This window comes from Gorilla gorilla, chromosome 13, assembly GCF_029281585.2.
Source record: "Gorilla gorilla gorilla isolate KB3781 chromosome 13, NHGRI_mGorGor1-v2.1_pri, whole genome shotgun sequence".
Taxonomy (NCBI): Eukaryota; Metazoa; Chordata; class Mammalia; order Primates; family Hominidae; genus Gorilla; species Gorilla gorilla.
Window position 1 is genome coordinate 28,160,162 of NC_073237.2, and position 18,743 is coordinate 28,178,904.

The following is an 18,743-nucleotide window of genomic DNA, read 5'->3' on the forward strand; positions in this document are numbered from 1 at the left end:
CTTGCAACACCCAAACCTAGGATGTCTACTCCAGAACTGGCCCAGGTGCCTGTCCTAGAGAGGTAGTGGGCCTGCTAACACTGTGGCTGAGGTAGATGTGAATAAGCACAGTTCCTCTCACCTTCCAGGATCTCAGTCTGGTGATAGAGTGTTAGATCTGAATTCATCATCACAGGTGGGGCTGAAGTCATGTGTGGCTCAATCTCTTCTCGGCTGCCTCAGTGCCTCCCTCTCAAGCTTCCAGGTTCGCCCACAGACCAGAGTGTGGGCAGAGACTCACTATCCCATTCTTGCTCTCAGGGCAGCTGTTTTCTGACCTAGTTTTTCATCCAGCCAGGTTTCCACCTCCAGCAAAGCTTCCCCCCTTTCCTCTGGGCTCCTAACTTTTTTCTAAGCCAAAGGACCAAGCAGGGAGGCCCCAACATCTCCAGGATGGAACATGTCTCTGAGGCTGCTCAACCACTGAAGGCTCTAGGTCACAGGTAGGGGCTTAGAGTCTATACTAGAAAGAGCTTCCTGAATGTAGAAAAGGTAGGCAAGGATGGGACCCGAAGGTGCTGTGGACACCATCTGACACTAACAAGTGGCCTCCTGGATGGCATGACCAAGGGCAAAGGGACAACAGGATGTTTTGAGTGAGATAGGGAACCTGGGATTTTAGGAGAGGAAGAAGCACAGCCCCTTGCTCTTCCCTGCCATGTTCCCCCTAGCTTTCTCAGAGGCAGTGCCAGGCTGGAAAGTCCCTTCCCTAGGTGAGCACCACTCCAGCTTCTTCGGACAATCTTTTTTTGCTTCCTACTGCGTCTGTGCCCAGATGAAGTACGAATGAGGAGCAGGATAGATCCACATGGCTCTTCTGGCTGCACCTCACCAAATGCTGGGCTACCTGCACAGCAGAATCCTGGATAAACTGGTAAAAACAAAGATTCTTTGGCTGTACTCTGATGATATCCTATTTAGGAACTGATGTAATGCCTCTAATTCTGTTTTTTAAACAAGGTCCACAAGTGATTCTGATGGGCCTCCAAGTTTTGGAAACTGTCATCCATTGCAATATATTATTCTGGAATCATGCACATAACAACCCTACCACATATACACACTAAGCTCATGACATCCTGCCTTTCTTGGAAGTACGGAATGAGAAATGACTGCTAATGGGTATAGAATCTCTTTTTGGAGGTATGAAGATACTCTGGAATTAGTCATGATAGTTTCATAACTGAATATTCTAAAAACCAATGAATTGTGAACTTCAAAATATGAATTTTATAGTATGTGAATTCTATCTCTATTTTAAAAAGACAAAGGTGAAATAAAAGACTTTTTCAGAGATATAATGGCTGAAACAATTCATCATCAACAGAACTTTATGAAGAGAAATTTTATAGAAAGTCCTTCAGGCAGAAGGCAAATATTACCATACAGTAATCTGGATATACACCAAGAAATGAAGAGCAGAAATGATAACTATGTCGGTAAATGTAAGATCTCTTTTCTTAATTTTTAGTCACTCTAAAAGATAATGGATTTTAAAAATAATTAAATGAAAAATAATGATAATGTCAGGTTATGTTTAGAAAAAATAGAGACATAAAATGAATGACAATAGCACAAATGCCAGGAGATACAGAAGTAGAAAAGAAATTAATGTTTTTAGGCTATAAGTGGAATAATATTACTTGAAGATTGTATCAGTTAGAATTCAATTAAGGAAGCACAACCACTAGGAGATATTTTATACAAATAAAAGTTTAGGTATATATTAATATGGGTTTATTGGAGGGATTTGGCCTTATTGAGTGTGAGAGATGGTTAAGCAATCCTAGATAGCTACTGTCTTTACCTCTGATACCAGAGATTGAAATCCATAAGGTGGGAATCAGGAGTAAAGGTGGATATAAAGTGAGAGATAAGACTAGGAAGGACCAAGCAAGCATGAGCTGGGTCTCATGATGATGGAGCAAAATTCATGTCAGTTCTGCTGTCACTGATCTTAGTGGTGTGAGTGTCCTGCAGAGATCAAGACTCTTCAGCAGGAAGCTACACACAGGCACTTGGCTCAGGCATTAGAGAGCCTGATGGAGGATCCAGGGAAAGGTGGGGCACTTGCAGATCCACCCACTGCCACCCACCAGCAAGTTGAGCCAGCAAATAGGAGACATGTACATACACTACAAAATAGCTGCTACCTCACTTCCGCTTTCCAAGCCCCTATAAAAATCTGTCCTGTGACCCATCATAACCATAAACATAAAGGAAAGGGAACCCTGAGAAATTCAGTTCAACTCCTCCAAAATGACACATTACAAAATCATCACAAAGATAAAGAAGTATATGCCCTAAAACAACCATTATAGAAATAGACGTCATAAACCAAAAAGATGCGTAACAACAACAAAGGAGAAAGGAATAAATAAAATGTTTTAAATCATAAAAGGAAAAAGGAAGCAAAGAATATGTGGGACAAATAGTAAATGGCAAGATGGTAGATTTAAACACAATCATATCATTAATTACCTTAAATGTAAATGTTCTAAAAATCCTAATAAGAGGCAAAGCTTGTGATACAGGATTTTTTTTTAAGTAAGACCCAACAACAAGCTGCCTTCAAGAAGCCCACTTTATGGGCAAAGGACATGAACAGACACTTTTCAAAAGAAGACATACGAGTGTCCAACAAACATATGAAAACATGCTCAACAGCACTGATCATTAGAGAAATGCAAATCAAAACCACAATGAGATTCCCTTTCACACCAGTCAGAATGGCTATTATTAAAAAGTCAAAAAATAACAGATGCTGCAAGATTGTGGAGAAAAGGGAATACTTATACACTGCTGATAGAAATGTAAATTAGTTGAGCCATGTGGAAAGCAGTTTGGCAATTTCTCATAGAACTTAAAACAGAAGTACCATTCAACCCAGCAATCCCGTTATTGGGTATATACCCAAAGGAATATAGATCATTCTACCATAAAGACACATGCACACAAATATTAATCACAGTAGTATTCACGATAGCAAAGACATGGAATCAACCTAAATACCCATCAATAATAGACTGGATAAAGAAAATGTGGTACATACATGCCATGGAATACTACGCAGCCATAAAAAAGAATAAGACCGGGGGGGGGGGGGGGGGGGGGGGGGAGAGGAGCCAAGATGGCCGAATAGGAACAGCTCCGGTCTACAGCTCCCAGCGTGAGTGACGCAGAAGACGGGTGATTTCTGCATTTCCATCTGAGGTACCGGGTTCATCTCACTAGGGAGTGCCAGACAGTGGGCGCAGGACAGTGGGTGCGCACACCGTGCCTAAGCAGGGCGAGGCATTGCCTCACTCGGGAAGCGCAAGGGGTCAAGGAGTTCCCTTTCCGAGTCAAAGAAAGGGGTGACAGACGCACCTGGAAAATCGGGCCACTCCCACCCGAATATTGCGCTTTTCAGACCGGCTTAAAAAATGGCGCACCACGAGACTATATCCCACACCTGGCTCAGAGGGTCCTACCCCCACGGAATCTCGCTGATTGCTAGCGCAGCAGTCTTGAGATCAAACTGCAAGGCAGCAGCCAGGCTGGGGGAGGGGCGCCCGCCATTGCCCGGGCTTGCTTAGGTAAACAAAGCAGCCAGGAAGCTCGAACTGGGTGGAGCCCACCACAGCTCAAGGAGGCCTGCCTGCCTCTGTAGGCTCCACCTCTGGGGGCAGGGCACAGACAAACAAAAAGACAGCAGTAATCTCTGCAGACTTAAATATCCCTGTCTGACAGCTTTGAAGAGAGCAGTGGTTCTCCCAGCACGCAGCTGGAGATCTGAGAAAAGGCAGACTGCCTCCTCAAGTGGGTCCCTGACCCCTGACCCCTGAGCAGCCTAACTGGGAGGCACCCCCCAGCAGGGGCACACTGACACCTCACACGGCAGGGTATTCCAACAGACCTGCAGCTGAGGGTCCTGTCTGTTAGAAGGAAAACTAACAAACAGAAAGGACATCCACACCGAAAACCCATCTGTACATCACCATCATCAAAGACCAAAAGTAGATAAAACCACAAAGATGGGGAAAAAACAGAACAGAAAAACTGGAAACTCTAAAACGCAGAGCACCTCTCCTCCTCCAAAGGAACGCAGCTCCTCACCAGCAACAGAACAAAGCTGGATGGAGAATGATTTTGACGAGCTGAGAGAAGAAGGCTTCAGACGATCAAATTACTCTGAGCAACGGGAGGACATTCAAACCAAAGGCAAAGAAGTTGAAAACTTTGAAAAAAAATTAGAAGAATGTATAACTAGAATAACCAATACAGAGAAGTGCTTAAAGGAGCTGATGGAGCTGAAAACCAAGGCTCGAGAACTACGTGAAGAATGCAGAAGCCTCAGGAGCCAATGCGATCAACTGGAAGAAAGGGTATCAGCAATGGAAGATGAAATGAATGAAATGAAGTGAGAAGGGAAGTTTAGAGAAAAAAGAATAAAAAGAAATGAGCAAAGCCTCCAAGAAATATGGGACTATGTGAAAAGACCAAATCTACGTCTGATTGGTGTACCTGAAAGTGATGCGGAGAATGGAACCAAGTTGGAAAACACTCTGCAGGATATTATCCAGGAGAACTTCCCCAATCTAGCAAGGCAGGCCAACATTCAGATTCAGGAAATACAGAGAACGCCACAAAGATACTCCTCGAGAAGAGCAACTCCAAGACACATAATTGTCAGATTCACCAAAGTTGAAATGAAGGAAAAAATGTTAAGGGCAGCCAGAGAGAAAGGTCGGGTTACCCTCAAAGGGAAGCCCATCAGACTAACAGCGGATCTCTCGGCAGAAACCCTACAAGCCAGAAGAGAGTGGGGGCCAATATTCAACATTCTTAAAGAAAAGAATTTTCAACCCAGAATTTCATATCCAGCCAAACTAAGCTTCATAAGTGAAGGAGAAATAAAATACTTTACAGACAAGCAAATGCTGAGAGATTTTGTCACCACCAGGCCTGCCCTAAAAGAGCTCCTGAAGGAAGCACTAAACATGGAAAGGAACAACCGGTACCAGCCGCTGCAAAATCATGCCAAAATGTAAAGACCGTCAAGACTAGGAAGAAACTGCATCAACTAATGAGCAAAATCACCAGCTAACATCATAATGACAGGATCAAATTCACACATAACAATATTAACTTTAAATGTAAATGGACTAAATTCTCCAATTAAAAGACACAGACTGGCAAGTTGGATAAAGAGTCAAGACCCATCAGTGTGCTGTATTCAGGAAACCCATCTCACGTGCAGAGACACACATAGGCTCAAAATAAAAGGATGGAGGAAGATCTACCAAGCAAATGGAAAACAAAAAAAGGCAGGGGTTGCAATCCTAGTCTCTGATAAAACAGACTTTAAACCAACAAAGATCCAAAGAGACAAAGAAGGCCATTACATAATGGTAAAGGGATCAATTCAACAAGAAGAGCTAACTATCCTAAATATATATGCACCCAATACAGGAGCACCCAGATTCATAAAGCAAGTCCTGAGTGACCTACAAAGAGACTTAGACTCCCACACAATAATAATGGGAGACTTTAACACCCCACTGTCAACATTAGACAGATCAACGAGACAGAAAGTCAACAAGGATACCCAGGAATTGAACTCAGCTCTGCACCAAGCGGACCTAATAGACATCTACAGAACTCTCCACCCCAAATCAACAGAATATACATTTTTTTCAGCACCACACCACACCTATTCCAAAATTGACCACATAGTTGGAAGTAAAGCTCTCCTCAGCAAAAGTAAAAGAACAGAAATTATAACAAACTGTCTCTCAGACCACAGTGCAATCAAACTAGAACTCACGATTAAAAATCTCACTCAAAGCCGCTCAACTACATGGAAACTGAACAACCTGCTCCTGAATGACTACTGGGTACATAACGAAATGAAGGCAGAAATAAAGATGTTCTTTGAAACCAACGAGAACAAAGACACAACATACCAGAATCTCTGGGATGCATTCAAAGCAGTGTGTAGAGGGAAATTTATAGCACTAAATGCCCACAAGAGATAGCAGGAAAGATCCAAAATGGACACCCTAACATCACAATTAAAAGAACTAGAAAAGCAAGAGCAAACACATTCAAAAGCTAGCAGAAGGCAAGAAACAACTAAAATCAGAGCAGAACTGAAGGAAATAGAGACACAAAAAACCCTTCAAAAAATCAATGAATCCAGGAGCTGGTTTTTTGAAAGGATCAACAAAATTGATAGACCGCTAGCAGGACTAATAAAGAAAAAAAGAGAGAAGAATCAAATAGACACAATAAAAAATGATAAAGGGGATATCACCACCGATCCCACAGAAATACAAACTACCATCAGAGAATACTACAAACACCTCTACGCAAATAAACTAGAGAATCTAGAAGAAATGGATACATTCCTCGACACATACACTCTCCCAAGACTAAACCAGGAAGAAGTTGAATCTCTGAATAGACCAATAACAGGAGCTGAAATTGTGGCAATAATCAATAGTTTACCAACCAAAAAGAGTCCAGGACCAGATGGATTCACAGCCGAATTCTACCAGAGGTACAAGGAGGAACTGGTACCATTCCTTCTGAAACTATTCCAATCAATAGAAAAAGAGGGAATCCTCCCTAACTCATTTGATGAGGCCAGCATCATTCTTATACCAAAGCCGGGCAGAGACACAACCAAAAAAGAGAATTTTAGACCAATATCCTTGATGAACATTGATGCAAAAATCCTCAATAAGATACTGGCAAACCGAATCCAGCAGCACATCAAAAAGCTTATCCACCATGACCAAGTGGGCTTCATCCCTGGGATGCAAGGCTGGTTCAATATACGCAAATCAATAAATGTAATCCAGCATATAAACAGAGCCAAAGACAAAAACCACATGATTATCTCAATAGATGCAGAAAAAGCCTTTGACAAAATTCAAGAACCCTTCATGCTAAAAACTCTCAATAAATTAGGTATTGATGGGACGTATTTCAAAATAATAAGAGCTATCTATGACAAACCCACAGCCAATATCATACTGAATGGGCAAAAACTGGAAGCATTCCCTTTGAAAACTGGCACAAGACAGGGATGCCCTCTCTCACCACTCCTATTCAACATAGTGTTGGAAGTGCTGGCCAGGGCAATCAGGCAGGAGAAGGAAATAAAGGGTATTCAATTAGGAAAAGAGGAAGTCAAATTGTCCCTGTTTGCAGAAGACATGATTGTTTATCTAGAAAACCCCATTGTCTCAGCCCAAAATCTCCTTAAGCTGATAAGCAACTTCAGCAAAGTCTCAGGATACAAAATCAATGTACAAAAATCACAAGCATTCTTATACACCAACAACAGACAAACAGAGAGCCAAATCATGAGTGAACTCCCATTCACAATTGCTTCAAAGAGAATAAAATACCTAGGAATCCAACTTACAAGGGATGTGAAGGACCTCTTCAAGGAGAACTACAAACCACTGCTCAAGGAAATAAAAGAGGACACAAACAAATGGAAGAACATTCCATGCTCATGGGTAGGAAGAATCAATATCGTGAAAATGGCCATACTGCCCAAGGTAATTTACAGATTCAATGCCATCCCCATCAAGCTACCAATGACTTTCTTCACAGAATTGGAAAAAACTACTTTAAAGTTCATATGGAACCAAAAAAGAGCCCGCATCGCCAAGTCAATCCTAAGCCAAAAGAACAAAGCTGGAGGCATCACACTACCTGACTTCAAACTATACTACAAGGCTACAGTAACCAAAACAGCATGGTACTGGTACCAAAACAGAGATATAGATCAATGGAACAGAACAGAGCCCTCAGAAATAACGCCACATACCTACAACTATCTGATCTTTGACAAACCTGAGAAAAACAAGCAATGGGGAAAGGATTCCCTATTTAATAAATGGTGCTGGGAAAACTGGCTAGCCATATGTAGAAAGCTGAAACTGGATCCCTTCCTTACACCTTATACAAAAAGCAATTCAAGATGGATTAAAGATTTAAACGTTAGACCTAAAACCATAAAAACCCTAGAAGAAAACCTAGGCAGTACCATTCAGGACATAGGCATGGTCAAGGACTTCATGTCCAAAACACCAAAAGCAATGGCAACAAAAGCCAAAATTGACAAATGGGATCTAATTAAACTAAAGAGCTTCTGCACAGCAAAAGAAACTACCATCAGAGTGAACAGGCAACCTACAACATGGGAGAAAATTTTTGCAACCTACTCATCTGACAAAGGGCTAATATCCAGAATCTACAATGAACTCAAACAAATTTACAAGAAAAAAACAAACAACCCCATCAAAAAGTGAGCAAAGGACATGAACAGACGCTTCTCAAAAGAAGACATTTATGCAGCCAAAAAACACATGAAAAAATGCTCATCATCACTGGCCATCAGAGAAATGCAAATCAAAACCACTATGAGATATCATCTCACACCAGTTAGAATGGCAATCATTAAAAAGTCAGGAAACAACAGGTGCTGGAGAGGATGTGGAGAAATAGGAACACTTTTACACTGTTGGTGGGACTGTAAACTAGTTCAACCATTGTGGAAGTCAGTGTGGTGATTCCTCAGGGATCTAGAACTAGAAATACCATTTGACCCAGCCATCCCATTACTGGGTATATACCCAAAGGACTATAAATCATGCTGCTATAAAGACACATGCACACGTATGTTTATTGCGGCATTATTCACAATAGCAAAGACTTGGAACCAACCCAAATGTCCAACAATGATAGACTGGATTAAGAAAATGTGGCACATATACACCATGGAATACTATGCAGCCATAAAAAATGATGAGTTCATGTCCTTTGTAGGGACATGGATGAAATTGGAAACCATCATTCTCAGTAAACTATCGCAAGAACAAAAAACCAAACACCGCATATTCTCACTCATAGGTGGGAATTGAACAATGAGATCACATGGACACAGGAAGGGGAATATCACACTCTGGGGACTGTGGTGGGGTGGGGGTAGGGGGGAGGGATAGCATTGGGAGATATACCTAATGCTAGATGACGAGTTAGTGTGTGCAGTGCACCAGCATGGCACATGTATACATATGTAACTAACCTGCACAATGTGCACATGTACCCTAAAACTTAAAGTATAATTAAAAAAAAAAAAAGAATAAGATCATGTCCTTTGCAGGGACATGGAGGAGCTGGAAGCCGTTATTCTCAGCAAATAAACACAGGAACAGAAAACCAAACACCACATGTTCTCACTTATAAGTGGGAAGCTAAACATTGAGTACACATGGACACAAAGAAGGAAACAACAAATACTGGGGCCTACTTGAGGGTGGAGGGTGGAAGTAGGGTGAGGATCGAAAAACTACCTATCAGTACTACGTTTATTACCTGGGTGATGAAATACTCTGCATAACAAACTCCTGTGTTCACACAATTTACCTATATAACAATCCTGCACATGTACCCCCTTAACCTAAAATAAGAGTTTTTAAAAAAAAAGAAACCCATTTTAAATATAAAGACACAAGTAAGTTTAAAATGTTATGTGTGGATATATATAATATACACATTTATATATATTTATGTCTATATAATGCTAATATTATTCAGAAGAAAGCTGGAGTGGCTATATTAATATTAGTCAAAATAGATTTTATAGCAAGGAATACTACCAGATTAAGGATCATTTCAGAATGGTAACAGGTTCAACTCATCAAAAGGATATAAAAATCCTAATGTTTAAGCATCTAGTAGCACAGCATCAAAGTACAGGAAACAAAACCTGATAGAATTGCAAGGATGAATCCACAATTAAAATTGAAGATTTCCAGCCCCTCTCACAATAATTGGGAAAATAAATACACAGATCAGTAGCTTACAGAAGATTTGAACAATACTTGGAAGCAACTTGACATAATTAACATTTGTAGATGATTTCATCCAACAACAGCAAAGTACACATTCTTTTTAAAAACACACAGAACAGTTAGCATCATATACCACATTCTGGGCCATTAGATAAGACTGAATAAATTTAGAAGTTTTCCATTATACAGAGTATGTTCTCTAAATACAATAGAATTAAGTTAGAAATCAGTGGCAGAAAGATATCTGGAAAATCCTCAAATATTTGGAAACTAAATAACATACTTCTAAATATCTCATGGATAAAGGAAACACTCAAAAGGAGAATTAAAAATATTTTGAACTAATGGAAATTGAAAATGTAATGTATCAAAAATTGTGTTATGTAGCTAAAGCAGTTAAATTTATAAACAAATTTTATAAATACAAATTTAAAGGGAAATTTATAGCAATAAATACTGATATTAAATAGAAAAATCTCAAATAAATTAAGATTCCACCTTAATAAACTAGGAAAAGCAAAGTCAATTAAACACAAAGAAAGCAGAAGGAAACAATAAAGATAGCAGAAATCAATACTAAAGAAAACAGAAAAACAATATAGAATCTTAATGAAATCAGAAACTGATTCTTTGAGAACAAATGATAAAACTAGTCAGATTGATCCAGTAAAAAAGAGAGAAGACACAAATTACTAATATCAGGAATTGAGGAGTATTATAAAACAGTCTACAGGTATTACAATGAAAAAAGGAATATTATGAATAACTTTATGCCAACAAATTTAACAGATTAAATAAAATTTAATTAAAAGATATAAACTATAAAAGTTCACTCCAGAAGAAACAGATAACCTGAATAGCCCTACATCTAATACAAAACTTGAAACTGTCATTAAAAGCTTTCACATGAAAAAAATTTTAGACCCAGATGGTCTTACCAGTATTCTATTAAACACTGAAGGAAGACTACTACCTACCAAATCTCCACAAACTTTTCCATAAAACTGAAGACAAGGTATTACTTGCCAAGATATAAGAGATTGTCCCCAGGACTTTGGGAGGTGAAAGCAGGAGGATCGCTTGAGGCCAAGAGTTTGAGACCAGCCTGGCAACATAGTGAGACCCTGTCTCTACAAAAAATAAAAAAATTAGCTGGGCACAGTGATGTGCACCTGTAGTCCCAGCTACTTGGGAGACTGGGACAGGAAGATGGCTTGACCCCAGGAGTTTGAGGCTGCAGTGAGCTATGATTGTGCCACTACACTCCAGCCTGGGAAACAAAGTAAGACCCTGTCTCTGAAAAGAAAATTAATAATACAAATGATAAAAAGAAATGGTCAAACAAACATATAAAGAGCCTCTGCATTATTAGTCATTGAGGAAATATAATTAAAATCACTTAGTTAAAAATAATTTATATTTCAAAATAGCTAGAAGAAAATATTTAGAGTGTTCTCAACACAAAAATACTATCTGTCCTAGTTGATTTAAACAATCCTAATAGTGACTTTCTAAAATGATTTCATGATCCATTATTGGATCTATACACAACCTGAGAGGATCATTTTAAAGTTTTCATTAAAGAACTACCACTTTTTCTTTTGATTTGAAAATGGTCACCTCTAAGAGACAAGGGCAACATGTGAGGTATGAGGTAAGTTTTGCCTTTGACTGGAGTGGTACAAGAACAAATTGCTCAAACTTGTCCTGAGAGTCTGTGTGGTTGGGAGGTCTAGAGATGGATAGTTACTAATATGACTTTGACTTAAGAAGAAAAGTCTACTCCATGCAAGAAACTTATTGCTATGGTCTGAATGTGTCTCTCCAAAATCCATTATATTGAAACTTTATAACCAATGTGATGGTGTTAGGAGGTAGAGACTTTGGGAGGCTCAGCCCTCATGAATGGGATTGGTGCCCTTATGAAAGAGTCCCCAGAGAACTGCCTCACCCCTTTCACCATGGGAGGACACAGTGAGAAGGCACTATCTATAAACCAAAAAGCAGGCCCTCACCAGATACCAAATCTGCCAGCATCTTGATCTTGGAATTCCTAGCTTCCTACACTATAAGAAATACATTTCTATTGTTTATAAGCTACCTGATTGTGGCATTTTGTTATAGCAGCCTAAATGGACTGACACTGATCCTCTTTGATCTGTGGGGATACGTAAAAAGAATGTTGATTGCAGCACTGCTTATAGCAGTAAATAGGTAGAACAACCTCAAAAAAGGAATTATTTGATAAATTGTAATATATTCATGCTATGAATAAGAAAAGAAAACAACACTGCTTTAATCCAGTGAGAACACAGACTAATCAGTGACTCCATTTGCAAATTGGATCAGCTGTATTTTCAGCACAGGATGGAGTATTCAGAAGTTCCAGTGGGAAGATGGAGAAATGAGTGAATTGCAAAAGTTTATCAGTTATAATATTTATATTTGAAAAAACATTTAAACCCCCTCATTTTTTATGTCATGCAGACTATGAAAGGCAAAACTCACATTTAGCTATCTGGTTCCTAGGAATATGCAGACAGCTCTAGTTCATCAAACAGTGGAGCAAACCTGTCCCCTGAGGAGCATCAGAATTTAGGAGGAGAAGCATCCATGAGACTGCTATATTCATCAGAAAGTGGGCATAGCCTAAAAAGTCTTAAAATATTGATTTGTAGACCTGGAAGTCTTCAAATTAGTATGGAAACATACTAAATTCACTTTTTTGAGACCTGCTCACTGGAGGAATATCAAGGCTATGCATATTTAAAACAAATACACACAGAAACCCCAAAATGTTTTCCAGCCCTGACCATGGGATCTGTGAGGGCAGAAATCCATTGAGTAGAATTATTAAAGGAAGGGGGCCAGGCATGGTAGCTCACGCCTGTAATCCCAGCACTTGGGGACGCCAAGGCAGGTGGATCACAAGGTGAGGAGATAGAGACCATCCTGGCTAACACGGTGAAACCCCGTCTCCATTAAAAATACAAAAAATTAGCTGCGCGTGGTGGCGGGCGCCTGTAGTCCCAGCTACTCGGGAGGCTGAGGCAGGAGAATGGCGTGAACCCAGGAGGCAGAGCTCACAGTGAGCCAAGATAGTGCCACTGCACTCCAGCCTGGGTGACAGAGCGAGACTACATTTCAAAAACAAACAAACAAACAAAAAAAGAATTCTTAAAGGAAAACAAAGTCCAAATCCAAATAATAACAACACAGATTAACCAAGTCATTTTTAAGGTGACATAGTTTTGGGAGGAAATTGTGGGGAAGCAACCAATTAGGCTAATGCCCTTGATGCTTAACTGAGGTGAGTATCAAACTTTTGGACACTTTGATTAAAAGAGACGTTGCTCCAGTATTCAAGATATGCAGCTGCAGTGCTTGAGAAATTAACAAAATCAGCTTTAGCTTCTAGAAAAACAAATGGTAGTGATTGTCAAGAATTGTGCCAAGCGTGGTGGCTCAAGCCTGTAATCCCAGCACTTTGGGCGGGCAGATCACCTGAGGTTGGGAGTTCGAGACTAGCCTGGCCAACATGGCGAAACCCTGTCTCTACTAAAAGTACAAAAATTAGCTGGCCGTGGTGGCGGGCGCCTATAATCCCAGCTACTCAGGAGGCTGAGGTAGGAGAATCACTTGAACCTGGGAGGCAGAGGTTGCAGTGAGACAATATCGCACCACTGTACTCCAGCCTGGGTGACAAGAGTGAGACTCCGTCAAAAAAGAAAAGAAAAGAATTGTACAGGATCTGCAATTTTATTTGCAAGTTAACAAACTATCCTACTACTGTTTCATGAATGCTGGCAGAAGATGCAAGACTCCCAAGTCAGAGATAAAGGACTTTATTACTCACAGTACAGCCACAGCAAAAGCCTCACCATGTTTTTTTTTTTGCATCAGTTCCCCTTGTCTCCTAAGTCCCATGAGACTGGCACAGCGTCTATGATAGATGCCTGCACATGCAGTGGGCTGCATTACAGTAGAGAAACACTGAACTTTGGGGACTCACTGCTTTTACAGTAAGAAGAAACAAGCCTGATCTTTGTTCATGAGTAGACATTACCTTAACCCTAAAAGTTGCTTGTTGTAAATATAACACTGAGAAATGGATAAGAAACAGTCAGAAACTTGCATTCTTGGCATCCCTAGTATGGCCCAGGACAGGTTGCCTCTCTCAACGGTGATTAGTGGTAGGTAAAAATAAATGGCTAGTGAGAAAAAACAAGACAGAACAAAACAGAAAACTGGCTTTCCTTGTGCTAGTAGAAGTCCTAGGGTTAAAAAGGAAATCAATTAACAAAGACCCCCACAAATTATGCTTAATGATTACTTCTTTAGCTGGTAGGTGGAATTGAGGTTTCCTGTTTCCTTATTAAGGAAGAAAAGAGAGATAGAAAACATAATCACAGGAACAGTATGAATGTCAAAGAATCTGTGGTAACTTGAGAAGGGTTTGGAAACAACTTCTGGGCAAAATCTAAGGTGATGCTAAACAACAATGGGACAAGAAAATAGAATAGACCTATCTGGCTGAATGAAATGAGAGTAAATGGTGAACCTAAACCTCTTCTTGCTATTGTTGGTGGGGACAGTCTCTAACATGGCCCCCCATGATCCCACCTCCTGGTGTTCATGCTTTGTGTAATCCCATCTTCTTGAGTCTGTGGGTGGACATGTGACTTGATTCTAATTAACAGAACATGGCAAAAGTGAGAAGTCACTCCCATGAAGACACTGCATTATATAACTTCATCTAGCACACTTGCTCTGGCTTAATGAAGTAGCCATGTTGGGAAGGCCCACATGGCAAAGAACTGCAGGTGGACTTTAGATACTGAGAGTAATCTCCAGTTGACATCCAGCAAGAAGCCAAGGTCAATCCTAAAACTGCAAAGAAATGAATTCTGCCAACAATCTGAGTGAGCTTGGAAGAAGATTCTTCCCCAGTCAAGCCTCCAAATGAGAATGCTGCCCAGATAACACCTTAACTGCAGCCTATGAGACCACAAGCAAGGATCAAGCTGGACTCCTGACCCACAGAAACTGTGAGATAACAAATTGTATGTTGTTTTAAGATACCACATTTCAGGTCATTTGTTACATAATAATATAAAACCAATATAATGCTGTAGCCATGACTGAAACAGAAGTGTTTGTCAGGTAGCAATGCACATGTGGGTAGCATGGAATTTGAACAGCACCTGCTTAAAGTGCAGTGAGACTATTTATAAAGGCAAGCAGAGGTAGGAGGAAGATATGACTGCTCCATAGCATGAGCTAAGGAAGAAATGGGGAAGAAAAAGGCATCTAGGGAAATCATCACCCTCAGCTCATCCTATAAAGAAATCTACAAAGCTGTGGAGAATCTGAAGCCCTAAGCAGGAAGGAACCACCTCATCCTGCATGTTAACTGTAAAGTATCTTTATGTGCTTTCACTGGCTTCTTATATGTGAGTGGCAGATTTTTATAAAAGGCTTTAAAAATGTAACAGTGATCTTGAGGAAAATGTCAGGTTGGGGATGGGGCAAGAGGACTAAAGCAAAAGAAACTTCTGAAAATGGAAGCAAGGAAACACTAAAAATCAGTGGGTTTCACAGAAAAAGGAAGTCTCAATTTTCTTTGATCTCAGGAGGAAGGAACAATAGGGATAGTTCCCACTGCTTTACGAAGTGCAAGTGTTCACGAGTCACTGAATAAATGCTGTAAAGATGACTGGGGAAAGCAAAGGGTTTATTTGAGATCACAGCGTCAGCACCCTTTCTTTAGGTCAAAGTGGGCCAGAGAGGGCTGAGGAGACCAAATCTTCAGAACTTGTTTCTAGAAACTATGGAGTCACAAGCTCATCATATCCAGTCTGCTTCCTCAGAGACAGAACCTGAATGGTGAGTTGGGTTTAGCAGGGATGATGGTATGTAACCAATACAATAAATATAGATGATTTCTTTGACATCAGGGAAGAGCTACTAAATTTTGGAATTGAGATGGTTTCCATACCACATTTCATTTCTCTTAAATATACACATCAGTATATAGCAGAATTGCCAGGTCATATAGAGATTCTTTTTAACTTTTTGAAGAACCACGAAATGTTTTCCACAGCAGCTGCACCATTTTACATTTCCACCAGCAATGCACCAGGGTTCCAATTTCTCCACATCCTCACCACACATTATTTTCCTTTTTTTTAAATAGCCATCCTACTGGGTGTGAAGTAATATCTCACTGTGTACGTATGTGTTTGTTTGTCTGTTTTAATTGGGGCTGGGTCTCCTGTGTTGCTCAGGCTGATCTCAAAGTCCTAGGTTCAAGTAATCCTCCCACCTCAGCCACCGCCAAGTAGCTGGGATTAACAAGCACATGTCACTGCATCCAGCTTCACTGTAGTTTTGATTTGCATTTTCCTAACGACTAATGATGTAGAGCATGTTTTTAATGTGCGTATTGGTCGTTTGCATATCTTCTTTGGAGACATGTCTATTCACACCATTTTCCCATTTCTAAATAAAGTTGTTTCTTTCTTGTTGAGTTGTAGGGTTCTTTATATATACTGGATATTAATCCTTTATCAGATATATGATTTGCAACTATTTTCTCCTATTCCATGGGTTGTCTTTTCACTTTCTTTATGGTATTCTTTTGTGCATAGAATTTTTAAAATATTGATATTTTATCTGTTTTTTCTTTTGTTACTCATGCTTTTGGTATCAAAATCTAAGAAATTATTGCCAAATCCAAGGCGATAAATATTTTCTCCTGTTTCCTTCTAAGAGATTTTCGCCTTGTCTTAGGCTATTTAGCCTTGTCATTTTAGCCTTGTCTTAGTCTATTTTGTGCTGCTATAACAGAACAAGAGATTTATATCTTACATCTCTGGAGGCTGGGAAGCCCAAGATTGAGGGTCCACTTTCAGTGAAGGCCTTCATGTGGCATCATTTCATGGCAGAAGGTGGAAGGGCCAAGAGAGCACGTGAGAAAGCAGGAGAACAAGACAGCCAAACTCGCTCTTATAACAAACCCCCTGCCATGACTTACCCATTCCAGAGATAATGTCAATTAATTTATGAGGGCAGAGCTCTCAAGACCTAATCACCTATTAGGCCCCACCTCTCAACACAGTTGCATTGAGAATTATGTTTCCAACACATGAACTTTGGGAGACACATTCAAACCATAGTAGCTCTTAAACTTAAGCAAGAGTACATTCTTGCTTCTTCCTCTCCTTGACATTTCTTCCCAAATAAAATCTGTGAAAAACAGATTTCATGAGTTTAATCTTTGTAACCTTGGTCAAACTGCTTAATCTTTCTAAATCTTATTTTAGAAGGGGATAATTTCACAAAGCTGTTGTAAGAGTTATATGAGATGTTTAAACATACCTAGTATAGTGCCTAGCACACTGGTGCTCAACAATCCTATACATCCTTTATTCTTTCGTTCAAAGGTCTTTTGTTCCAGGACCTGCCAAAGTCAGTTATTCCACTTGATCTTACTGCTTCCTTCTGGACGGTCAAACCCAGGGGCTCAAATCTCCTATCTTTCCTTTAGAGGCCTCACTTGTCCTCATCCCCCGCTTGGGGCCCTGTGCTCTCGCAGCAGTTTCTACCTCCACTAAAATGCAGCGTGGAGGAACTGGGCTACCATGGAGAAGAAAAATCCGAATAGGGAAAGAGGGGAATGGAAAGAGATCCTACAAGGCCTCCACCTCTGGGCCACGGTGGTCACAAGTGAGGGCACGTGTAGGCCTATAGGGAGATTAAGGCCAAAGTCCTTGGAGCCGTGGGAAGTCACTCATGGATCCCATGGCAGGATCCCCTCTCCCCAGTCAGAGGTTGCTTCTGACAGTTCAAGGGCACAGTTTCAGGTCCTCCTTCTCTAGGGGGCCCTCTGGGGGCTCCACCATCACGAGGCTCCTGCAGCTCCCCTATGTTCCCAGGTGGTCTTCCACTGAGCCAGCTCGAGAGCACCTTTGTGCCTGCTCCCACAGTGACACAGAAGGGCTCCCTAAGGGCCAGTGCCCTCCACAGGGGGGCTCCCCATGGCAGCAAATCCAGAGAGCACCCAGGGAGTCCATTCCTACAGCGGGTCTTCACGGCGGCGGTTCCCCGCAGCACCTCAGGGACTCCCCCCAATAGAGGCAGCTGTCACTCGGGGTTCATCCAGTGACACGGGGGCCACCCTGGAGGCAGCTCCCACGCAAGCAGCTCAGAGTCCCCGGAGGACTGTCCACGACCACAAACCCGCCCCTCAGGTGACGGCCCGGTCCCGCCGCCCCCGTCCCCACTTACCGGGGCCGTCCGGGGCCGGCGGACTCTATACTGCGGGCCCTGCGCTGCCCAGAGGAGCTCGAGGGCCGGCTTGCTGGGCTGAGGGCGGGAAGCATGCAGCGCTGGCTGAGCTGCCGAGTTGAGGCGTGGGCGGCGGCGGCGCGTGCGCCCACGCGAGGCTTTCTTGGCCGGTAGGTGGGCGCGCGCTGCGTTCCGCCCCGCCCCCCGGCGCCTCGAGGTACTGGCCTCGCGAATCAGCTAGGGGCACCGGCGTGCTTACGGTGGGGGGACGCGGAAGTGGGGTTCCATGGGCTCGGATGAGTAGTGGGCCCAGGTGCCAGTTGGCGCCCCCTACGAGCGCCCTGGACTGCGGCGCGGGGACTGAACCAGCCGGCCAACTGCAGCAAGAACAGTGTCCGCCCGGAGGGGGCGCAGGGCTGAGGCCGCTAACACTTTGTTCCGCTCCTGCCCGTAAGGGTGAGAATGACTCTTCCAGCGACTTTGGCCCTCGTGCTCTCTCGCCAAGCTGCCCACCCTAGGCCTCCAGGCTCACGACGCTGGCATTCGGACACTCTCTGC

The 18,743-nt window shown here is 41.8% G+C and overlaps 1 protein-coding gene across 2 annotated transcripts in view; it reads right to left on the reverse strand.

Moving 5' to 3' along the window:
• PHF24 (PHD finger protein 24) overlaps positions 1–18,333 on the reverse strand; it is a 183,268-nt gene extending 164,935 nt beyond the window's left edge. Inside the window, exon 1 of one of the 2 annotated variants that reach the window (XM_055351629.2) lies at positions 18,186–18,333. The gene's annotated coding sequence lies outside the window, so the exon portion shown is untranslated. The remainder of the gene's footprint in view (positions 1–18,185) is intronic. The other variant, XM_055351628.2, reaches the window with a different exon arrangement.
• Positions 18,334–18,743: the final 410 nt, after the last annotated feature.